The sequence below is a fragment of the Phyllostomus discolor genome, chromosome 7, assembly GCF_004126475.2.
Source record: "Phyllostomus discolor isolate MPI-MPIP mPhyDis1 chromosome 7, mPhyDis1.pri.v3, whole genome shotgun sequence".
Taxonomy (NCBI): Eukaryota; Metazoa; Chordata; class Mammalia; order Chiroptera; family Phyllostomidae; genus Phyllostomus; species Phyllostomus discolor.
In genome coordinates, this window is record NC_040909.2 from 39524099 (window position 1) to 39550537 (window position 26439).

At 36.0% G+C, this 26439-nt stretch overlaps 1 protein-coding gene across 2 annotated transcripts in view; it reads right to left on the minus strand.

The window, feature by feature from the left end:
- PPARG (peroxisome proliferator activated receptor gamma) overlaps window positions 1-25671 on the minus strand; it is a 149449-nt gene extending 123778 nt beyond the window's left edge. Inside the window, exon 1 of one of the 2 annotated variants that reach the window (XM_036030788.1) lies at window positions 25325-25671. The gene's annotated coding sequence lies outside the window, so the exon portion shown is untranslated. Of the gene's footprint in view, window positions 1-24324; window positions 24415-25324 lie in introns of those variants that run through there. The other variant, XM_028518765.2, reaches the window with a different exon arrangement.
- Between the last annotated feature and the right edge of the window lie 768 nt (window positions 25672-26439).

The following is a 26439-nucleotide window of genomic DNA, read 5'->3' on the forward strand; positions in this document are numbered from 1 at the left end:
AAGGAAGAGATAATTTTCTTGCTATATAAACCATTTCTGAGTAGGAAAAACTGTAGTGACCAAATTAATTTTTCAAAAGTAGCATAATATTGATATTAAAAATTCATAAGAACAAAAGAGAAAAATACCAATACCATGTATTAACATTAAGTTAAAAATATAAATAAAATGCTAATCAACAAATTTAACAGTATACTAAAAGAATAAACCACCATAATCCAGTTGGACTTATCTCAGAAAGGCAAAGGTGATTTAATATTAAAGAGCCTATTAAAGTAATAGGTCAGAGCACTAGAGCAAATTTAAAAAAAAACAAATAACTATCTCAAAAATGGAAAATAACCCTCAAAATTCAACATAGTCTTGATAATATTTCTTTAAAAAACCAAGACTTCAATAACATGAATATTTATTTCAAACTTAATTGTGAAATACTAAAGCAGCATTTCCCCAAGTGTGTTTTCTTTTTTCCCCCAGAAATACAAGTTCTTTATTAAAAAAAAAAAAACCCACAATAGTAATGGAAGGCTTTGATATTCTCTCAGAATTTTGACAAATCAATTTGGCAAAAAGTAGACACAGCATTTGAATAATACAAGGAACTTAAAGTCAACATTCATTTCTTATGTGATAGACATTTACAAAAGAAAAAATATTTAGCCTTGACTGTTGTGGCTCAGTGGGCTGGGTATTGACACCCAAACCACAGTGTTTCTGGTTTGATTCCTGGCCGGGGCACAAGTCTGGGTTGTGGAGCCAGCTGGGGGTCTGGAAGAGGCAACTGATCAATGTTTCTCTCCCTTTCTTTTTCCCTCCCTTCCCCTCTCTCTAAAAATAAATAAATAAACTCTCTGAAAAATAAACAGACAACAAAAAAACCCCCACAATTATTTACCAGACACTGAAAAATCCTTAATAAAGTCCACAAAGCATTTTTTGGTCATAATCAAATAACTTTCAGGAAACTTATAAAAATACCAAAAAAACAAAATCATAGAAATCAGAACTCCTAACTCACCCCCTGATCAAAAAGGCAATTATGAGTTATCTAGAAAGTAATAAAAATTACACTTAGATAGGACCTGTATTCATGTAATTTGTAGTCTTGAATACTTTTAATTTTTATAAAAGAACTGAAAAGTGAACTGCATGATTCAATTTAAGAAAATTAACACTATAAAACCAAGAAAAAGTAGGAAAAGGAATGTAATACAAATGAGAGATAAAAATAAATGAAAAAAGTACTTGAAAGGATAACTTTTGTTTAAAACACCAAACAAGTTAATACTCAGCAAGTCTAACTCAGAAAGACCAAATGAAATTGCTTATTGGGAATGCAATAGATATTACAGCCCCCCCCCCCCACACACACACACAAGGAAAAGACTGAAAAAATTAGATGGTGTGCAAATCCATACCAACCAAATTGAAAATCTAAAAGAAACAGATAACTTCCTAGCACATTTTGGACTTCCACAAAACCCTACCATAATGTAAAAGTGGGGTCCAAATATTTTGGTACCCTAAAAAATGCAGGGCTGTATTACTGCAAAATTAATGAAAACCAGTATTTTTTTCACCTTCCCGTGACTTGACATCAAGCTGGTACACCCAAGTCCCAGAGGTGGCACTGCCCATCTTTAGGCAGACAGCTGTTGTTTCTTTTTTTAAGTATATTTGATTGATTATGCTATTACAGTTGTCCCATGTTTTTCTCCACTTTATTCTCCTCTGCCCTGCACCCCATTCCCATCAGCATCTCCCCACCTCAGTTCATATGAATGGGTTATACATATAAGTTCTTTGGCTTCTCCATTTCCTGTGCTATTATTAACATCCTCCTGTCTATTTTGTACATACCATTTATGTTCTTGATCTGCTCTACCTCTGCTCCCCGCTAATTACCCTCCACATGATCTCTATTTCTGTGATTCTGTTCCTGTTCTAGTTGTTTGCTTAGCTTGGTTTATTTTTGGTTTTTAGATTCAGTTGTTGGTAATTGTGAGTTTATTGTCATTTTACTGTTCATAGTCTTAGATAAGTCTCTTTAACATTTCATATAACAAGGGCTTGGTGATGATGAACTCCTTGAACTTGACCTTATCTGGGAAGCACTTTATCTGCCCTTCCATTCTAAATGATAGCTTTGCTGGATAGAGTAATCTTGGATGTAGGTCCTTCCTTGCCTTTCATGACTTAGAATACTTCTTTCCAGTCCCTTCTTGCCTTCAAGGTTTCTTTTGAGAAATCAGCTGACTGTCTTATGGGAACTCCTTTGTATGTAACACTCTCCTTTTCTCTTGCTGCTTTTAAGATTCTCTCCTTATCTTTAATCTTGGGTAACTTAATTATGATGTGTCTTGGTGTGTTCTTCCTTGAGTCCAATTTCTTTGGGACTCTCTGAGCTTCTTGGCCTTCCTGGAAGTCTGTTGTCTTCACCAGATTGGGGAAGTTCTCCTTCATTATTTGTCCAAATAAGTTTTCAATTTCTTGCTCTTCCTCTTCTCCTTCTGGCACCCTTATGATTCGGATGTTGGAATGTTTAAAATTGTCCAGAGATTCCTAAGTCTCTCCTCATTTTTTTGAATTATTGTTTCTTCATTCTGTTCCAGTTGAATGTTTATTTCTTCCTTCTGTTCCAAATTGTTGATTTGAGTCCCGGTTTCCTTCCCTTCACTGTTGGTTCCCTGTATATTTTCCTTTATCTCACTTTACATAGCCTTCATTTCTTCCTCTATTTTGTCTCCATACTCAATCATATCTGTGAGCACCCTGATTACCAGTGTTTTGAATTCTGCATCTGATAGGTTGTCTTCTCCTCATCACTTATGGTCTTTTTCTGGAGTTTTGATCTGTTCTTTCATTTAGACCATATTTCTTTGTCTCAGCATGCCCGTTACACTGTAAGAGGTGGAGCCTTAGGTTTCACCAGGGCAGCACAACACATGTTGCTGTGTTGTGGTGCTGTCTGTGGAGGACAGGTCATAGAAGGAACAATGCTGCTTGCTTAGCTCTCGTCCAGCTTTCAGTCACTTTCCCCACTACCCACAAGCAAATTGGGCCCTTCTCGTGCTGATTCCCAGGTGGGTGGGTTTCTGTACATTCTAGGACCCTGTGGGTCTCTTCAGTGAACTCTCTTGTGAGGCTGGGAGTTTCTCCCACTTCCACAATCCCAACAGGTTTTTATAGCCAGAGGTTTTGAGGCTTTAGTTTCCTGTGTTGGAACTGTGAGTTGTGTTATCTGTCTTGTTCCCCAGTTGTTTCTCCTGGCTTATCTGCACATGAATGTGGGACTGCCCAGTCCACCAGCCACCACCTCCTCCAGCCCAGTCTGTTGCCTTACTGCTAGTCCTTTCCACCCTGGTTGCTTGTCACCGCCCTTCCTACAAGTCTGGATGAATATTTCTTCTTTAACTCCTTGGCTGTCAGACTTCCATACAGTTCGATTTTCTGTCAGTTCTGGTTGTTTTTGGTTTTTAAATTTGTTGTTGTCCTTCTTTTGTTTGTGTGAGGAAACAAAGCATATCTACTTATGCCTCCATCTTGGAAGTCCCTGTTCTCCAAATGTGTTCTATATAGATAACTAGTTCCTTACAATTGTCCATAAAATACATTTGCATATGTTGTTCATTTTTAGAGATTAATAGAGTACATTAACATTGTTTTAGTCTGTAAGTCTTAATTTAAAAAAACAGAATCAACAGTAACAATCTGCTTACCTGTTTCACTCACTACTTCCAAATTTATTTGAACATTTGTTTTTTCACTTTCCATATTTCACTCAACACACTTTACTGTGATTTGTCACCTATCTACTGAAACTCAAGCAAAAGTAATGAATTATCTCCTTCTTGCTAAAGCATTTAGACTTTTCTTGATTTTCACTCTATTTATCCAACGATGCACCTGTAAATATTTAATAATGGCTCTCCTTGTAGGGAGAAATTTTCTGATTTGTAGTGTTTGCCAACATCTACAATAAACATCTAGTACAAATACTCCCATCATAACTGATTCAGGTTACCAATGTGATGTCACTGAGACCAGAGTGGGGAAGAGCTGGTGCAGTAGTAGCACACAACAGTACACAGTATTCCAGCATATAGATACAACCAACATGAACACCGCAACAGTGTTAAATAATTAGGAGTGATGCCCTTGTTAAATTGCAAGTATATACAATTTAATTTTTAATAATGGCTGTGGATAACAATCAGCTCACAAAAAGTCTGAAAATTTCACAACTCACTTCCACAAGCCAGTCTGAGCTGGCTGCAGCACACCACTGTCTCTGCCTCAGAGCATCTGACATTTCAGCCATCTTCTGCTGTTAAGACTATCATCTCCTCCCTGCGCTTCCCAAAGACCAGTTTCTCTGAATTCTTATTCAACAACAGGACTACTATTTTTGTCTCTTTTCTTGGTACCTCTTCTTTCTGAGACCTTCAATTTCACGTGTTCTGCAAGTTCCTTCTTGGCCTCACTTTTACTCATAAACACATCTACTTGACAGTAGATCTCAAATCTTCATTTCTAACCACAACTCTTCTATCAAGAGTTCTTATTCTGTATTTCTAACTTTCTTTTAAACACCTCTATCTGAGGTTCTTCTGGAACCTCAAACTCAACATCATCCAAACTGACTTCCCCCTCTGAGGAAGTAAAGAAGCACAATTCAACACTTAATTGGAACACTTCTTGTTCCTTGCAAGATTAAAAGAAATGCTGTTCTCTGCTCCAGTCTTTCAAAATATGTTAAAGAAGATTGAGTTTATAACCACAAGCAATCCTTCCTTTACCTCCTTTCCCCCCATATTTTCCCCTTCCCTCCAATTTTTTTCACACATTATACTCTCCAACGTGTCTCCTTCATCAAAAACCCTCCCAACTAAATACTTTCTCCATTCTCAACCCAGTGATTTCATAACCTCTCCCTCTTCAGCATTTTATTATGAATATTGACTTCAATCTCCTCTAGCTTTTCATATCCAGTCCCTTTCTATTCATTCTCCAATACTAAAACCAACTTTTTCGAAGATAGGGGAGTAGGATACTGTACTATGAAGTGAAAATTCTCTTTGGTAGAACAGGAGAAAGTAAAAGTATATGAACATTGCCAAATGACAAAGTTTTATCCCATCAAACTAAATACATGGATATGCCACTGCCCTCACCTCCAAAAAACTGCTGATTGATTCCATTACAGGCAGACTCATAAGGGACCAATTACAGCCTTCCCTATATTTTCACAATGGTCATACAACATTTGCTATTAAGCTGACCTCTATATCCTGGCATGACAAAATAAAATGCCTTTTTTAGTTTAAGAGTAATTTAAGAGAGAAAGAAAAACAGAAATAAAGAATCTCCTAATAGTGGTTGGTTTTATCTGTGTCTATGAGAATTTTTTAATTGTATTTTTTCTATTACCATTTATCCCCCTTATACACTCTTCCACCTCCACTCACTCTCCTACCCACCTCCTACAACAGTGGTTGGTTTTAAGTGATGGTGGAGTTACTGCATATAAATTGAAGACTTGGTGATCTAATTTATCTTCTCAAAAGTAACAAAAATAAGTATTTTCAAGTTGCTCACCACTTACATGACACATAAACTGATCTGCAGTGAACCAGAATAACTAACAGCTTAAATCTAATCCATGATTACACCTAAATATGGTTATTCTTGTGCAGATATAACTGTTAAGTGTGGAATGGTGGGGGTAGTATAGACATATTCTCTACCAAGTTAAAATCTGGAAAATTAGATTTTTGTTATTAAAGAGTGCAAGACAGGGTATTAGGTTCAGGTTTCTTGAGTTCAAATCCTAGTTCTGTCACTTGGCAGTTTATTTTTCTCTTGCTGTACTTGTTTCTTCATCTGAAAAATAGAGATAACAGTGTATAACTTATATGATTATTGGAAGAATAAAATGAGATATTGTATGTAGTATGCTTAAAATTGACCCTGATATAGAATAAGTGTTCAATAAATATTAACTATTACTAAAATAGCTAAATTAATTTAGGGGTGCTTGAGATAATTAAAAGAGTCATTTAGAAGGATAGTTAAATGACTTTTTGCTAAGACTAAAGCATAGACTGAATGAAAGGAAAGCATTCTCTAAACATGAAATCGTATGGTTACATTTATAAACCCATCATAAACTAAGTTATCCTAATGATTAATGTTACTCTAAAATGTCATGATAACTATTTAGGATTAGCAAGTAGAATGCGCTTGAAGATTTGAAATAAAACACAACAATTATTTGTTGAGCATCTGATATTTGTTAGCATTGTTCTAGGCACTGGGAATAAAGAATGAACAAACTGGCCAAATATTCCAGCTCTTGTGTAACTGCATATATAAAGATTTAATTAGACACTAAAGGATCATATGATATGCCTGCCGCTTCAGAAAAATATATAGAAACTAAGGTGGTTAAAGACAATTAAGAGTTATTTCTTTTTAAAAAATATATTTTATTGATTATACTATTATGGTTTTCCCATTTACCCCCTTCACTTCCCCTCCACCCTGCACACCCTCTCCCACCCACATTCCCCCCTTTAGTTCATGTCCATGTGTCATACTTGTAAGTTCTTTAGCTTCTACATTTCTCATACTATTCTTGCCCTCCCCTTGTCTATTTTCTACTTACCATCTATGCTACTTATTCTCTGTACCTTTCCCGCCTCTCTCCTCCTCCCACTCCCCTGTTGATAACCCTCCATGTGATCTCCATTTCTGTGGTTCTGTTCCTGTTCTATTTGTTTGCTTAGTTTGTTTTTTATTTTGTTTTAGGTGTGGTTAATAGTTGTGTTTGTTGTCATTTTACTGTTCATATTTTTTATCTTCTTTTTCTTAGATAAGTCCCTTTAACATTTCATATAATACGGGGCTTGGTGATAATTAACTCCTTTAACTTGACCTTATCTGAGAAGCACTTTATCTGCCCTTCCATTCTAAATGAAAGATTTGCTGAATAGAGCAATCTTGGATGTAGGTCCTTGCCTTTCATGACTTTCATGACTTGGAATACTTCTTTCCAGCCCCTTCTTGCCTGTAAGGTCTCTTCTGAGAAATCAGCTGGCAGTCTTATGGGAACTCCTTTGTAGGTAACTGCCCCTTACCTTTTGCTGCTTCTAGGATTCTCTCCTTCATTTTAATCTTGGGTAATATAAGTATGATGTGCTTTGGTGTGGGCTTCCTTGGGTCCAACTTCTTCAGGACCCTCTGAGCTTCCTGGACTTCTTAAAAGTCTATTTCCTTTGCCAGATTGGGGAAGTTCTCCTTCATTATCTGTTCAAATAAGTTTTCAATTTGTTGCTCTTCCTCTTCTCCTCCTGTCACCCCTCTGATTCAGATATTGGAACATTTAAGGCTGTCCCGGAGGTTCCTAAGCCTCTCCTCGTTTTTTTGAATTCTTGTTTCTTCATTCTCTTCTGGCTGAATGTTTCTTTTTTCTTTCTGGTCCCCACTGTTGATGTGAGTCCCAGTTTCCTTCCTGTCACTAGTGGTTCCCTGTACACTTTATTTCAATTAGCATAGCCTTCATTTCTTCCTCTAATTTGTGACCAACATCAACCAGTTCTGTGAGCATCCTGATTACCAGTGTTTTGAACTGTGCATCTGATAGGTTGGCTATCTCTTTGTCGCTTAGTTGTATTTTTTCTGGAGCTTTGATCTGTTCTTTTGTTTGGGCCATTTTCTGTGTCTTGATGTGCCTGTTACATAGTGAGGGTTGGAGTCTCTGGTGTTCGCCAGGGCAAGTCAACCCAGTCGCTGTGCCATGACGCTGTATGTGGGGGAGGGGTCCGAGAGGGAACAATGGTGCTTGCTCTCCTCTCAGCCAGATTTCAGTCACTTCCGCTGCTTCCCCCAAGCAAACTGGGCCCTTCTGGTGCCGATTCCCGTGTGGGTGGGTTTGTATACATTCTAGGACCCTATGGGTCTCTTCAATGAACTCTCCTGTGAGGCTGGGAGTCTCTCCTGGCACCGCAACCCCCCACAGGTGTTTTCAATTGGTGTTTTGAGGCTATATTTCCCCACGCTGGAACCCTGGGTTGTGAGGTCTGTCTCACTCCCCAGTTTCACCTGGTTTATCTGTGGGCGAATGCGGGGCCACCCAGTTTGCCAGCCACCTTATGTGTCGCACCCCTCCACAATCCACCACCTTGCTGGGTCTGCCCATTGCCCACCAGTCACCACTTTTTTTTTGCAGTGACCCCTCTCTGCCTGGCCTCCTGACTCTGCCCCTCTTACCGGTCTGGATGAATGTGTCTAGTTTAACTCCTTGGTTGTCACACTTCCATACAGTTCAATTTTCTGTCAGTATTGGTTGTCTTTTTGTTTCTAGATTTTTTGTTGTCCTTATTTTGGTTGTGCAAGGAGGCACAGTGTGTCTACCTACGCCTCCATCTTGGCTGGAAGTGCAATTAAGTTATTTCAACAAGCTACTATGCTTTACCAAGATTCTGAATTAATGTCTACTGAGCACCTTCTCCTAATTTGATGATTGATGATACAATCATTTTTAAAAAAATAAATCAAAATTCATTTAAGTTATAACTGCTTTCATTTAGTCCCAGGAAGAGCAGCATAAACAATTTGTTAGGGTTAAATTCAGAATAAAAATATCCCTATGTAATGTATGGGGGTTATAATTGATAAAATTATATTGTATGACTTAAATTCCCTAAGAGAATAGAACATAAATGTTCTCACCAAAAAAAAAAAAGAGATAAATATGTGAGGTGATGGATATGGTAATTAACTAGATAGAGGGAATCTTTTCATAATATGTACAGACATCAAATCACCACAATACACACTTTAAATACCTTACAATTTTATGTGTCAGTTGTATCTCAACAAAGAAAAAAATCTCTACTTTCATCATTTGATTAGCAGATGAAAATACACTTCACTTTCATACCACAGTTAGAGGCCTTATCAAAAAGAGAGATGCTAGGAACTGGGAAACAAAAATGAAGAGAGTATCACAGGGAGAGAAACAGAGACAGAAAAAAAAAGAGACTTGAATATGGGAGACAACAGGAATGAAAAAAGGTAGGAAAGGAAGAAAGTAAGAACTAGAGCTAGAGCAAAATAAAGGGGTATAGGAAAGGAAGGAGAGAAAAGATAGAAAGAGGCTCAGAAATTCAGATTAGTTAGAGTTAATCATTTTTTATATTTAAGCTAATTTATTCACTTTGGATATAAGCATCAGAAAGAGTCATTAGTACTTTAAATATTGTGCAGACATTAATAAGCCACCAAAATTATTTAGCCAAAAAGTTATATGTAATTGGTAATTACACATACATGCTACTTTGAGGAAACTATCTTTGTTTTTCTCTAAACTCACATTTTCCCTATTTCTGTGTCTCTGCTCATACTATTTTTCCATTTGAAAGGCTTACAATAGCCAAGTGCTGGAAGCAACCTAAGTGCCCATGAGTAAATGAGTGAATCTAAAAACTGTGGTACATTTACACAATGGAATACTATGCAGCAGAAAGAAAGAAGGAGCTGCTACCCTTTGCAACAGCATGGATGGAACTGAAGAGTGTTATGCTTAGTAAAATAAGCCAGGTGGTGAAAGACAAATATCATGATCTCACCTATAAGTGGAACCTAAACAACAAAACAGACAAGGGAGCAAAATATAACCAGAGACACTGAAATAAAGAATAAACTGACAGTAACCAGAAGGGACAGGGGAGGGGGTAACAGGGGAAAGGATCATCAAGGAACATGTATAAATGACCCATGAATAAAGCTAAATTGGGGTAGGATTGAGGGTGGGAGGTGGGGGTGGGAAAATGGAGACAACTGTACTTGAACAACAATTTTAAAATTTAAAAAGAATTAAAAACAATAAAAAAGAAAGGCTTTGTTCACCACCACACCACAGTCAATGAACAATATTCAATAAGTATTAAGTACCTATTATATAATAGGTACTGTTCAAGGCATAATTCAACATTTTACATATATTCTAATAAAAAGTATAAGCTATTTTAATAAATACATAATAAAAGTGGGCTATTTTAACAAAATATTTTACTAGACTTAAAGTGAAATGAATTTTTCTTCTTTAGCTAAGCTTTTTCTTCACCTGATAACATAAGCACTAAAATAATCCTTATGAAAATAATGTACCTTATTTAAGAATTCCCCGAAAATATAGTGAGGATATCACTTCTATAGGAGTCTAAGTTTTCCAGATCCTCTGAAGTGCAATTAATCTGTGATAATTCTACTTGTTGAATGTTGACAATAACAGTTTGAGGCTTGTAATAACTATGTGAAATAAGTTGAATAATAAAAGTTATTTGAACTTTCACTAACATCGAAATGGAATCACAAAGATGTTCCCAAAATGGGTAGTCATCCCTGGTCTTGATCAACCATGACATTACAGGAGCAAGAACAAATGATTTAAACATCAGCAACATGTCTGTGATTTACGTAACTCACTTCTGCAGAAATTTGCATTACTTGTGAAAAATATCACATGGAAGAGGAACTTACTACAAATGTTAAAATTGGAAATAAATGATGGTCAAAAAGGCATTAAAGATAGTACTTTCTTTTAAAAATACTGTGGAACTGTACAGATATGTTTAAAATAGAATTTGCATTAAATTTAGGGAAATGTAATTACAAGTATGGATGAAAGTGGCCAGGCACTTAGTATGTATTGGTGCTCTAATACAGTTAATTATGGAATATGTTCTACTAAGTTAATGTTATAGAATAGAGAAGCACAGCACCTTCAAGTTGGGAGAGACCTTGTAAGTCACTTAGTTTGTTTCTCCTATCAAAGCAAGGTTTCTTACAGATGGTCAGACTGGCATAAATATGTCTACTGATGAAGCACTTACTTTTCCACTGTTGGAAAACTGTAGTTATTCAAATTCTTTCCTTATATTGAACTGAAATATTCCTCCTTTTAATATCTAGCAATCCTTTGATAAGGGGCTATCTGTAACACAGGAAGCTCTGTGAGGGAAGGGACTATTTTGTCTTGCATACTGCTATCATCCCAGGCCAGCACAAAATGTATTAATAGCACACAGTAAGTGTGCCATAAAAATGAGTAAATGGCTGATGACTGCCCTAAATGACTCAGTCACTAAGTCCAGTCAATTCGTCCTTCAGAACAGTGGTGCTCTAACTGAGATGAAGACATTTTTTTCTTTTCTTTTTTTTCTCCTTTTCTTTTTTCTTTTCAATACATTGTGGATACTTTTCTAATGCAAAATAATGTGCCTGAATGTCCTTAAAATATAAAAGTTTTTAAAAGCTTATCCTCTAATCTGTACTTACCTTGTGTCAAGTCAGCAACTAAGAGTTTGTGAGCAACACCAGTCCATACACCACAATTGGAGTATCACTCACTGCTTTAGAACATTTTTCATATTTTCCTTTCTTCATTCCTACAGGCCCTCCTCATGTTATGTCTGGATTTTGCGATAGCCTCCTGTAATTGTTTTCCTTGTACACTACTGATAGATTCATCTTCTGACTAAATCATTTCACTCCTCAAAACCTGGATTCTCTCCACTCCTTATAAGATAAAATCCACACTACTTTGCTTGCATTCTAGACTTTCTCAGCTTACCTAAAATCTACATCTCCAACTATATTTCTCACTAACCCACATACATGTATTCTCCATGTCAAATGGATTGATCGCTGCAAAGTCTCCCCCGACTCAAGTCCATGCTCATTCACTAATCCAGGCTTTGTTTTCTTATACTAGATATTCTTTTCCCCTTCTCTTAAAGCTATCTCAAGCCCTGAATTTTTTTTTTTGGTAAAATTCATAGAACATAAAATTCACTATTTTAAAGCATACAAGTCAGTGGCATTTCATATATTAAAGCTGTACAACCATCACCTCTATCTAGTTCCAAAACATTTTAATCACCTCAGAAGGAAATCCAGTACCCATTAGGCAGTCACTCCTCCTCCCTCTGCCCCAGACCCCGTTAACCACTAACTTGCTTCCTATCTCTTTTGTTTTCCCAGTTCTGGATATTTCATATTACTAGAATTATACTTTGATTCCCTTCTTTTTTTCTACATATTTTTTAGTTTTTTTAAATAAGGTTACTCTGATAATTCCTGAACTTTTGAGGTCGAGTTCAACTCCCTCCCCCCTTGTCTGCAAGGCTTTTCCTAGCTATACATACTATCCATGCCACACAGACCTTGCCATTCTCTGAATTTTTCTAGCATTTGTTGTTGGGGTTTTTTTTTTTTGCTTACTTATTTTAGTACTTAATCATATACTGCTTTGAATTGTTGGTTACAACAATTAACTTCACCTCTTTTGGATTTATGTAGTTTATAAACTCCTAGTTCTAGGGGCTTTGGTGTCTCCTTTTGTACCTATAACCTACTTGAACATGCGTGCAATAAACAGTGTGTGGCCATATATGAATGAATAATAAGTTAAGGGAACTGATGTCTGGATCATCAATGAGAACTTCAAAGTTATTTCAGTGTTTTATCCTTCCTTCTGTCATGCTCTATCCTCCCAACCACTTTGCTTCTCTCTCTAGGTATTGTGTCTAATAGGGAACAATACCTTCTTTGCTCCAGCACAGCCATTTTCAACCTTTTTCATCTCATGGCACACATAACTAATTACTAAAATGCAGCAGCACACCTAAAAATATTTTTTGTTGATTTGACAAAAAAATAGGTATAATTTTGACTCACAAAAAAAATAATAACACTATTTACCTACCCTTTTTGCGCCAAAGTGAATTTTTAAAAATATCAGGTGCCTATACTTGTATATAAAGATTTCTGGTACTAAGAATTAACCAATTCAGATACTACCTTATTATGAAACATGACCAATAAGATGCAACTGTATTTTATGACCTATATATTTATGGTTCAAGACAGGGCACTCACACTAGATGGCTACTGTTGTGTTGTCTGTTGTTTTTTTTGTGTGTTGTTTTCTTTTGTTTTTTTTACTCAACAATTTAAGAGAAAAGGGTCAGTGCCTCTGACTAGTCAGGTATTGCATGTTTTAAAAATTCAGTCAGCACACCAGTCTGCCATGGCACACTGGTTGAAGAATCACTGCCCTAGCAGGATATGAACAGGTGTGGCTGCAGGAGGATAATGGCAGGGTGCCCAAGGGTGTAGAGGGTGCAAATTCCCTGCATTGATCTTTTGTTGATAGACTCCTACCTTTGTTCTACATCCACAGATGAAGGCCTACTAAATGTGGGTGTTCAGAGATGACACAGGGCCACATTAAAGATTTGTTTATTTGCCTTGCTTTCATATGTAAATCAGTTTATTTGGTATTTTCATTTGAAGTTGCTCATAAACCTGTATCTATCTCATAAAAGGATATTCTGTTAAGTAATTGTGATGATAATACTTGTGATTCATATTTGAAATAGCTGATCAATTAAAATTTTTGTATATGATAAGCTAATAGGCCAAAACTTGATAATGTTTTATCTAACACTTAACAAAAAGTTTGAAAGAGAACTAGTTTTATTTGATGCATGAGTAATAAGTCTAAATAACATTTCATGTTGTACATTACTGTGAACTTTTTGCCAGCAGTAATACTAAACAGAATTTGTAACAGTTGCCATTGGAAGCCTCAAAACAAGAATGTAAAACAGTTCTCTGGCCCTTAGGCCATTTAAAACCTGTTCTTCTGACCAGAACAACTAGAAGATATAACACAAAATGCTGAAGTCTATAATTAACAATTTTTCCCTTCCATATCCCATTTTGCCACTTTAGAAGAGCAAACAGGAAATGTCTTCTGGCATTAATTTTGTATCATGTATCATAAAAATAATCCATAAAATAGAAATTAACATTCTAAAGAGTAATTTAGGGAATTCCTTTAAAAATGTGAAGAACAGTAGCACTGAGAATCTCTTACAAGTGATATTGAAAAAGCAAAAGTTATCCTCAAAATCAAATAAAATTTAAAAGTACTTAAAAGTGCTTATAATATACCCAGTCCCCTATATTATAGACTGTGAATTAGGGGAGGTATGCAGTGCATTACAACAGTCATTCCTATCCATTAGGAATGAACAATTCTGCCAGGTATATAAAACTTGTACATAAAAATTATAAGACATGACAGTAAATAACATGTAATAACCACATTAGATTACATTTCACAGCAAATCTGCCTTCTGTTTTACTTCAGTTAAAAATAAAATTAGTTTGCATTTTCTGAATTCAAAAGCTGGTGGCCAGGCTAAATATTTCATATACATGTTGTATGACAAAGGTAATCAACCTGGCATTTAAAAACTTTATGCATAATAAAAACAAATTAATGGTGTATATATTATGCTTTGTTAGGATCAAAGGGCATTCCAGAAAGCAAAGTGGAATACATAGCATGAATCATGTGAATGGCCAAAGAAACACTCATGTCAACATGTGGGGCTCAGTCATTCAGTATTTTCTTATCTGAGCTATAGTTATCTGCCTACCTAGTGCTAGATGCTGGTTCACCTATCCAGCGTTATGTAGTCTCAACATTGAAAAGCACCTCTCTTACTATCTGTAAGGCTGTGTTTCCAGGTGGGCAGATATTGTTTCCCATATAAGGATATCTAGTGCTGAGAAGTGAGTGGTCATTCAATAAATGTACATGGAGTTTTTGGAATTGAATAAATTGTGGTGAAATTTATAAAACTTGAAAGTTTCGGTTACATTTGCCCTGAGCTGTATTTTAATATTCCATGTCACTCTACATACGAAAATCAATTCCATTTAATGTTATATAAATTCCTTCAAAATTTATTTTACTTTTTCTCCAAAAGTTTCATGCTCAGAATTTACTCTAAGTAGTCAAAATATTTTCTGTCAATTTAAAAATAGAACTGAAATGGTAGTTAGATAATTTGACTGTAAATATAAAAGCTGGAAATAGCTATAAAGTTAATTTGACCAAAGGAGGGTCATTGGAAATAGGATCTTGGTCTCCTTTTACTCAAATATTATATTCTAAATATGGAGAAGCTCTTAATGGGATATTAAAGGAAAGTAGCTAGCTTTATTTCCCAGAGAAAAAAGGATTTTTAAAAATATTTTAATGGGATAGGATCAGTAAACTTTGTTTTAAATTTTTATTTATGCAAATAATTTCTTATAAATAAAATTATGAAATAAATTGACTTGGATTGTTCACCACTTAAATACATAGTGGATACATTCCTACTTCCTTTGTTAATAACTTTATTACACAGAGAAAAATAAAATTATGTAATGAATGATATATAACATATAATACATAAAATATATACATATAACCAAAAATAATAAGTAATAAGGACATCTAGGAAATATATTCAAGGACACAGGTTTTCCCCTACGGCACACCTAATTCAAAAATAGCCACTGACTCGTTGTTAGCCTAGCAATGCTGCCTAGACACAAGGCACGGGCCTAACTGTGGCCTCCTCTTAGTCACCGTCTTTCCCACTAATGTTCTTGTTAAATCTAGATAACAATAATCATAAACTCCAGGAGAGATAGAACTTGTCTCTCTTCTTCATTGCTTTATCCTCTTTCTCTAAAACAACTTTTGGCACAAAGTAGGAGCTTAATAAATATTTGTTCAATAAATAAAACTTCATTAAAAAGGATCTTCTCAGATTTGCTCTTTGGGGTGTAATTAACACAAGTTTGTGTTACCCACAAACAAATTCTAATTCAGCTATAAACTGTATTTTGTTAGTTTGGGTCTGCCTTGGACTATATTAAGGATTAAATCATAGGTAATGGGGAAGGCAGAAAGAAGAGAGAAATGGTTAGTATCCCTGGTATGAAATTTCTAAAAAGCTTTTACAACTTTGTTTTCACCCAGGTAAAGTTTATTCTAAAGTCATCAGGCTGACACAAGTTGTTTAAAAAAGAAGTCCCAAATAAAGTGACGAGAAAAATGTAATCTGTGATCTGTGTCAGAGAATCACTGGGACAAAAATCACTTAATTGTCCCTTTGAAATTTCTAAAACAATGCAATAGAAAAAAGGAAAAATTAATTAATTCAAAGGCTATTTCTGTGTGTGTTATATACATGTGTGCATGTATATACATTTATATACATATAGATACATCTTTTACAGTATTCACTAAGAGGTCTGACTAAATTTGGGGAAACCTCTACTCACTTGGTATTTTAAATCTTTTTTATTTTTTAAAATTATTATAAAAAATATCAAGGTCTCATAATGACCATTTACAATCAAAGTTTACCTTCACGTGCTTCTGTACCAGCTCTTTATCATTACAAGTTCATCATTACATTGAGTTAGATAACCAAATAACTCTATCATGAAGTTATTTAATTTTAGAAAAAAATCCTGAAAATAATACAAAATAATATTGAATGTCAACTGTAATTGAAAAAAGTTAAATAAATTAAAAAAAGAAAATTTCAAACTAACAGTTTATAAAGCAACTTTTTATAAAATAATAATTTTAGGAAAAAAACATAATATACATACATACTCTTCTTTAAAAAATTAAATGGGGATGGTTTTATAAAAATAACTAGGGAAACTATTTTAGAAAGCTCTGTTTGTCACTCTGCTAAAGATGAAAGAGAATACAGACCCAAAGAAATCAACAAAATCAAACCTTATAAATGGCTGAACAAAACTAAGAGGCTATAACAGAGATGGGATTATTTTCTCTCCCAAATAGAAGCTGGCATAGCAAAGAAAAAGTAAGGGAACCCAATATGCGAAATAAAGTTATGAAATAAAATTGGGTATAACAGAAAAGAATGCATGTAGTGCCTTACATTATCTTCAATGGCTTTAAAAAAATAAAATAGCTACAGGATCTCAATGTTTAATTTACTCTTTCTTTATCTTGACTTTTACTGATCATAGACACACTAAAAAAAGGCTATAAATGTATGTTTTTAATTATAGAATTTATACTACTGACTAAACTTTGAAAAACAAAAAAATTTACAAACAACCCAAACAGCTCTTGTTAACCTTACTATTTTAATATAGTTGTCATAATGTTTATATATTCCCTTAGAGATGTTTTCATGTACATATGTTTATGTAATGTTGAAGTCATTAGGGCAGATACATCTTTAATGCTACTTTTTATAACTTAGTATTTTTCAGATTTGCTATCGTTTTTTAAATTGTCATTGATAGTTGTATAACATTTCACCTAGTGATTACACCATCATTTACTTAACCATCCCCCTCCTGTTGAATATTCAAATTACTTCCAAATATTGGTTCCTATAACAATGCTTTTATGAGTTTTTGTGTATATGGCTTTTCTTATATCCTCCTTCTCTCTTGAAAAAGTACCAGAAGTTGGGGTATAGCATCAGAGTATGTGATATATTGCCCAATTTGCTTTCTAAACAGACTGAACTAAATCAGAGACATCAGAGATATGCCAAGGTACAAGTTTCTTGAATTCCAGAATAATAGAATTTTATAATAAAAAAAAACTATCGACAATCACTAGGAAGGGTATACTTTCTACTAATATTAAATGGGAATTAAGGTTTACGAATCCATTATCTTTTAAGTTTGTTCAATGTGAATCCTCTAGGGGTGAACCATCCTCTGTGATCTTATAAAATCTAGTCTTTGAAGTTGTACTCTTTGAACTTGGAGACTCAGGATCCTAAAAACTATTCTAAGGTGAGAAGAACCAGTGACAGACTAAGAAATGATCCATTTAGCTTTTTTTTTCTCTTTAAACTTTGTTTTAAGGGGTCTCAAAGTTCTGTAACAGCTTTTTGGTCAAGTTGTTTCCATTAAAAAGTACTGATTTTTTAAAAATTATAACTTAAAAATTGCTACATAGCTTGACACAAGCATATTGACAATAACACTAACCTTATTTAAGTAATAAAATGTCCAACCAATATAGGTAATGTCACAGGATGATCCCAAGAGATTCCACCACTAGACAGAATATGGCAAAGAACTTAACACTCAGGGTAAGGCCTACTAAAAATTATTCAAACTAAGTGAACTAACCAATGGGCTCCAGGCTATCAGATTGAATGCAGAAATCGTCTTGGGTGAGGGGTTCTGAAACAGTATACATCAGAATTCACTGGAGAGCTTGTTAAAATACATCCCCACAGTTTCTGATTCAACAGGTCTGGGGTGGGGCCCAAGAATTTTCATTCTACCAAGTTTTCAGATAATCCTGATACTACTGGTCCAAGAACCACACTTTAAGAAACACTGCCTTAGATTATTTCTGTATTGTTATTAAAACATTTTTAAGTGCTTATATATGCTATATGCTGGAGATAGAAAGAGAAATAAAACCGAGTCAATACCTGTTTCAAGAAACTGCTAAGCTATATTTTTGTAGAAATTGTACAACTCTAGCCCCTAAAAGCTAACAATTTAGACTTTGTTGAAAACAAAATTTAAAAATACATTATATGCCTTTAAATAAGGCCAGGTTGTTTCTAATTAGTTCCAAATGCTTTAGGAAAACATGTAGTAATCCTGCATTGGCAAATGCCTGGGTATTTTCTTCAGTCTTTTGGATTTTAGTGACACATGCAAATAATTTGTTAAATTATCATCTTCATTTACATGTACACTATACATGTTTTCTCTTTCATAAACTCCATCCACGATATAAAACGAGAGAAAAAACATATACTTTTCTATATGCCATTAAAAACTTATTTATATAAGTAATTTTCAACTGACAGAGAAGAACAACATTTAGTAAGGTAAGACTTTGAGATTCTATGCTTTAGATTCAAACTTCAGCAATCCTGTGGAAAAGCAAGTGACTGGTAAGTAACACCTAACTGTTAAACACTACCTACTAGCTGATTCACAAAATTGTTAAACTTGCTTTTGAGGTAGCTACTAAGCTTCTATTTCTAACAGAGATGTGTTGGCTTGCCATAACTAGTTTTGGCAAAAACACAAAAGAAAAAAATAAGACATGTATGATATTTTATGATCTGTAGATCTCCCAAAGCATAAGCATTATTTATACTTCTTCAGTGTACTATTTTTCTGATGAGATTGAAAAATTCCTCTCATTTCAAATTATTAGAAAATTACTTTAAAAATCTGGAAGAAATCATGAAAAGACTAGATAATTTGTCTAGCACTGCAGACAAAATAAAAGATATAGTGAGAGGTACTATTCAGATATTTGATCACACTAACCAATGGCTAACTCATAATCTTAATTTTGATATTTCCTAGGTGAATGGATGTTTGGGAACAACAATTTGTTTTCTTTGAAGGAAAAAATGGTTCAAGAAAGAATTATGACTTATGTTGATTTTTAAGAGGAAAAATTAACTTGTGTTGATTTTTAAGAGGAAAAATAAAAGCATGTATGGGAGAATAAATCATTTCCTATCATTATTTCAAATGGCTATTTCATATTTTTTTCATGAAGCCTGGTTTATGGAAAAACTGGAACATGAATCACTTTGTTTTTATTTTTCCTTGTACTGATCTCCTCTTTCAAGTGTGTTTTCTATCTGTTTAAAGGCCTCTTTTTCAGATAGCATGGAAACTAGGAACTAACATTTCAAATTTTTGTTGATGATGATTTAAAGAATTAACCTTGTTAAAAATATTAGCATTTCAAAAGTGGACTCCAAACTTTCAAATGACAAAAGAGAATTTTAGAGGTGGAATGACAGCCAGTGCTGTGGGGTCAAGGTTAAGGGGTAGCAAGGTTCATTGTAGCATTTCATCATTGCACTGTGGTGGTCTGACACATATGTTTCCACAATGCCTTCACTATAAAGGAAAATTTATTCCTTAAACATACAGGATAAGATTACCCTCTTTCTATTCACTTTCCCAGAGGAACTTATAGTGCCAGAGAGAATAAGAATTAAGTGGCAACTTTAGAATGTAGAGCTATTCTAAAATTCTATAATGTCATCAAAGACCTTGGTAAATTCTTAGAAACCAACCTTATATTTTAGGTCTATGCACAGTAACTATGCAATCTGCTGATTGTGGGAGTTGAGCATGCAGAAATCTCTTACACTCCTACTCGGGGTATTTCCCTATTTTTCTACCTCCCTCATATCTACTGTCTACTTATCTGTGGTGAACTGTGAAGGACTTCTTCCCGCAGGTTTATACTAATCTGAACTCTTCTCAGAAGGTCAGAAAATTTGTCTCCATAAATTTTAATCATATAATTCTCCTAGAAGAGTCCACAAATTAAAGTGTTTTTTTAATCAGTTAAAACTAGCAATTTATTTTCTAAAACCAATGCAATAAAATAAAAATGTTTTCTAAACAGATACTGAATCCAATTGAGCTAAACTATTATTATATGATCTAGTTTAAATCCTGCCTACAAGGTTTCAAATCTCTATTTCAATTGATTTATGTTGCATGAATTGATGCTTCATTTCTTTCCTTTATTTCTGAGAAATCATAGTAGGAAAAGGAAACTCATTGCACCCTGTCCCAAAAAAGATTTTCAAGTTACAAATGGCCTCGTCACTGGAAAAGAAGGTAAAGCAATGACTCTGAGAAAGCTCAAACTATACTCTTTAGAGAGTGGAAGTTAATGCCATTCTCTACCTCCCACCCCCAAAGTGGAAGCCACAGAAAAATGGAACCCTTACCTACAGGCACTAGCCTAAGCCTTTTTTTGTCCTTCACTTTCCCTGCCTTTTAGCTATGTCTCTACTTGGGCTTTGTAGTTTTATATTCCAGGAGCATAGTGGGGGTCAGGCCTGGAACCAAGTCCCTTACTTTCTTGCACAGGAGACATTTAATAATAAAGTGCATTACTTAACAATTCATAAGGAGGATTTAAAATTTATTATTTGGATGATGCCTGGTTAATTATAGACTTTTCCAATTACTCCCTACTAGTAAATTGGTGGGTTATTAGGAGGCATTTTCACTTTTTAAGCCACTAAAAGCCTATTTGTTTTAAGTAAGTGATATACCTTGTTAGAAAGAGACCCAGTTTTTACAATAAGCACAAGTCATTTAGTTCTTTAGGCTATGACACTAAACTGCCTTTTGATCTGAAGGATTATAGCACTCATTACACAATAGACTTGCTCCTGGGTAACATACAGTACATTCAGAGTATGCACCATACATATATGTAAAGAACAAAACTTTATTTTTAAAAAGCACAAAATGCGCGTTTTAGGTGCACTAGATATACAGTAATGATACTTGAGGATCCACACTGTGTCTACTATAGGACTCACAAAGATAATATCAATAAAACAAAAATAATTATTAGGCCGATTTTTTATCCAAAGTAATCAGGGAATGATGACAATTTAAAATTGAATAATGATTAAATATTTCCAGAAACATTTTATAAATTGATCGCCTCATGGCAAACATTATCTTCAGTTTATTCTTAACAATAATCTCAAAATCAGTACTAGGGTTCACTATTAACATCTGTAAAAGAGTTATTTAGCTATAACACAGATAACCATAAAGGTTCTCTTTAAAAATATCAGCTCAATTAATTCAGGGCCAACATTATATCACTTACTATACACAGGCTTGCTGATAAAGTCGTAAAAACATACCAAAAAAAGCATGGTACAATAACTGCAATGCATTTTCCATTTCACAGATGAGAAAATAAAGAGTTAGGGTAGGGTAAGTGACTTGCCCCGCTATAATAATTGAAATGGTTAAAAATGTAGACATTCATATTCTGAATTAAAAGCTCATTATGAGGATATTGATTTCCATTGATAGTTGAAAAAAGTATTAAGATTATTTAAACCTGTTTTTTTAAATAAAAAAATTTAAACATATACTATTACTGGTGATACGTTTTCTTTTCTTAGTATCTGCAAAAGTTTTCCCCAAAACATGGCCTAATGTATTGGTGCCAATTTCTTTCTAAGAACCTACCTAAGTATTTTAGGTAAATAAATATTAAAACCTGATGCTTTTATATTAAATAAGCTTTAAAACATATGTCATATAACTCTCTCGAATCTACCTCTGTATTGTGATAAAATAGAGTTAATAAGAAAACCTCAGGAAGATTACAAATAATCTGCAATTTAACATTTTTAAAAATGTAGAATGCTATGAAACTAGCTGAAATATGATATACTGGATCTATCTATGCTTATAACATGGCTATTTACAGATCTTATTTTATTTTTGTGGAGTCAAATTAGATCAGTTTTGAAGGAACTTTGTAAACATTTTAAATCGCTGCTCTTTTTGTTGCTTTTTGGCCTTATGAGGGAGAAAAAGGAGAAAAGAAATAGCTCAAGAGGTCAACTACCTTAATGTGGAGATATGCTAGGAAAAAGAATAAGAAAAGCAAGTTAGAAATTCAGTTTAACAATTTTTAAGGTGGAGGTCATATATTTTCACTTATAGACTAGCAACTTAAGTTTTCTTGATAATTGATTAAAAAAAATCCTATTTGACTAATATTTATTTAGTGACGTTCTATAAGATCAAAAACTTGTTCCAGTACATTTGCCATATCTCATGATTTATTATATTTCCAAATTCAAATGACAGTGAATTCAACAGAACACCCAAATTAGAATAACTAACATTTTCTGTCCTATCCATTGGGCATGTGTAGACCTTATAAAAGAAGCAAAAGTATGGGCCAGGATATATAAAACATTTTCAAAGTGTTATTTTAAAATTTTTTCCCACTTTATGAGAGTCTCCTGTTATTAACAAGCACTTCGCAATTTGAAAACTAAATGAAATGTATCAATACTTCCACATGTTTTCACAGCAGAGCCTTTTACACCACTGTCACATGCATAATTATCTTGATAATTAAAATTAGCGGCAAACATCCTTATTGTCAGAGATTTACAAAAGGGAGATAAGTGTTTATAGTTATAATACCTACTAATTTAAATCAATTAGCCATGAGCAGTAATGCATTTCTAATGCATATTCCTAACGTCACACTTTTTCTCCTGTATAAATTTTAATACATCGAGATAATATAATTTTAATGTCACAGGGACTTTGAAATTACATTGTGATCTTTTAAAAATTATCATTTATTACTTTTAAATGTATTTCTGAAATATACAAAGAAATGAACATTAAGAAAACTAGTCTCTTCAAAGAAAATAGTGTATTTAATTATTTAAAATACCAATCACAGTTTTAATTAAAAAGAAATTATATTCTTTTAAATGTAAAAGAATGAAAAAAAGTGTCCAAAAAATTAGCCTGGAATTCTGTAAACCTTTATACTTCACTGATGCCATGATTTTATAGTAGTTATTGTAAAAGCTAGAAACAACTTAAATAAAAAATTAAATCACAAGGTTTTTTCCTTCCAGTGAGTTGCAAAAGGCTGAGTAGTCACTAGCTGATTTTAAGATCTTTAAATTTAAAATAATCATCAGTAAGTGAATATCAAATATCATCTAATTTAAATAACGGAGAAAAATTATGTGAAGTATAAAGTATGACCAGAATGGATAGTTTATAAAGAAACTTCAATTTGGGCTAACAAAACATTAGTTTAAAATTTTTGTATATTAAATAATACTACAGAATGTATTAACTTTAGAGTGAATCTATTGAAAATAGACAACATGAAAATTGTTTTAAAATCTGAACAGGATCTTTTTAAATACCACTCCAAATGCTAACTGGTAGCATCTATGCCTGTTTTCTATAAAACTTTAATAGGAGTGGAAGGTATTTCCTTAAGGGAGAAGCCACAGTGAATATCTACGTCAGTCTCCATCCTAGAAGGGTTTTCTAAATCATTTAGCACCACCAGGTTGGTTCTGCTTTCAGTCAGCGATTGATCATTTAGCTATAGACAGGAAGAATACCACAGAACACCTCAGATCTGTCGAAAATCTGACCAGGTCCTCAATAACCCGAATTACAATTTGTCTCATGAATGGTAAAAGCACTTGACCTTAAAAAAATGTACTTTAAAATTGAGTTTCTCCAGCAATAGGTTTCACACAACTCTGTTCATCATCTTGCCTGGTTTTGTTCCAGATGATAATTCACATAAAATAATTTTACAGTTTATCCCCAAGCTTGAAAGGAAAACTTCAGCTCCTTCATGACAGACTACTATTTTTTTACTCCATTCTCTTGAAATAATTGACACTATTTCCCCAACTATTATCCTCAGACCCCAGTGAATTAGATTTTCACGGCAAAACCGAACAAAGCAAAATAATAATATAATGGTGATATTACACAATCACCATCATCGTCATCTTGCAAACTTTGGCACATCAACACATTATAGCAAAATGCAGTTACAGTAAGCCAACTCACCTAAGCACTGGGAGTTAGAAAGAAGGATTTAGAAATGCAGCCTTCTGATTCACCAGCAGAGGTAAAGGCCCCTTCTTTACCTAACTGACCTTATATAAAATCAGCAGATAGGTTACTCCCAGTTTCTGCCTCCTTACCTTAGGCTCCGCCCCAAATACCAAGGCATAAAGTACCACGGCTACTCACCACCTTGCACCCCCTACAGAGGGACCAGAGTTCTGTTAAGCACCCTGCCTCTGCCTATCTCAGGCTACAAGGAGCCTGTGGGCACGAGTGGGAACCCTCAAAACCCCAACACTCCCTGTCCAAACACGGGGTGTGTGTGTGGGGGGGGGGCGCACTCTCCATCCCCAACTACCCTGGGGACTCCAGCCCACACCCCCAGACCCTCACTAGGTTCAGAGCCAGCAGAGTGCTTAGGCACCGGGGCTGGGTGACCCCAAGGGCGACCCTCGCTTAACTGTCACTATGACCACATAGCGATCGCTGTCTGGGTTCTGCGGACCCAGCAGGAGGACACCACGGCAGCCGGACCGCCACGCACCGGATCCCGCGTTTCTGCTCCAAAGTTTCCCTGGAGCCGCTCCCGGACGCCTGAGCGCCTCAGCGGGGAGCTCGGAGGTCCCAGGTTCTCTAGGACCCCCACCCAGGGCAGCGCGGGAGGCACGCGCTCCTCTCCTGGGGCTGGACCGCCGCTCTCCGGAGCGCCGCGCGTGCAGCGGGTGCCTTCCTCCGCTTCGTCTGCTCGCGCTCCTGCCGCACATCTCTTCAGGGCGCGACCCTCAGCCTGGGACCTGTCAGCCTGAGTCCCGGCGGACCAACACCCCATACTAGCGACTCCTCGGTCAGTCCCGGTCCTCTCTGAGACCGAGCCTTCGTGCCGGCTCTCTTCAGTCCCCGCCAGCCTTCAGCCCCGACCCTCTCGGGAGCAGGACCCTTCAGTGCGCCCCCTCCCTCCATGTCCCCCGACCCCGCGGCCGCGTGGCACCCGAACTCTGACCTGCGGCGGTGGCGGCGTGGCGCCCCGCTCTGGTGTCCAGGAGGCTGACCGAGCGCCCCGGGCGGCGGCTCCGCGCGGGCTCTGGCTCCCGCTCCAAGTGCGGTCGGCCCCGCCTGCCAGAGGCCAAGCGTGGCGGGAGGCGGGTGTGGGGGCGCGGGGCAGCGGACGCACGGGCGGGAAGGGAGCTGCCGCGGCGCCCGCGCGGGGCGCACAGTAGGGCCCTTCGTCGCCCGAGCTGTCTTTTCTGAGCGCCTACTCTGTGCCCGGCCCCGTTTTTTCCTCACAACCACCACTGGGAGGCGGCCCGGAATGGTGCGAAGCTCAGAAAGATGCCCCGGGTCACGTCAGGGTAGAGCCCGTGTACAGTGTGCCGTTCCGGAGCCCGCCCGCCCTCTCAGACCAGGGTGTTTCTCCCTTCTCACAGAAGTCTGCGAGGTTGCCCGTTCCGCCCGCCCCATTCTTTTCAGTGACATTCTTTTCCAGAAGATACTAAAGCAGACTTAGAATCACCTGTTGTTTTTTTTTTTTATCTGATATCCCAGGGGTGCGCATACTTTCAGCGACTCCCCCCCCCCACCATCATGCATTTATAATTCACACCGCTAATCCTTAGTCACTTTACAGTGACACAGTTTTAGTTTTAATCATTGAAAGCATTTCTAAAACTCATTAACAGAATTTCTTTAATTCTTTAACAGTGTTTCTTACACTGAGGGACCAGGACACATGGAGTGGGGGTGGAAATCTCAAGTTTTCAAGTTTGAGAAACCGCTCTGAGGCATGCTGCCTCACAAATGTACAGAGTAGATTGTGGGCCGCTTCTTCTGCCATTCCCTCCATCAGGACCCATCCAAAGAGGTTAACAGACTCCGATCAGAACGCCCCTGGTCTTCAGCTCTTAAGGCCTTTCATTGCCGCCTTCTAATCTTATTTACTGAACATCCTGTTGTAGGCCTGGCCCTCCTTGGGGAGGCAAAGATGAGTCCCTGATTTCAAGGAGCGTATCAATTACTTGCCCATGACACCCTTCATTCCTTTAACATCTTAATTTGTTGGGGATGCCTAGTTCTCTTACTTCTAGTGCAGAAGGTCCTCAGTTGTAGGTTGAAGTAAAG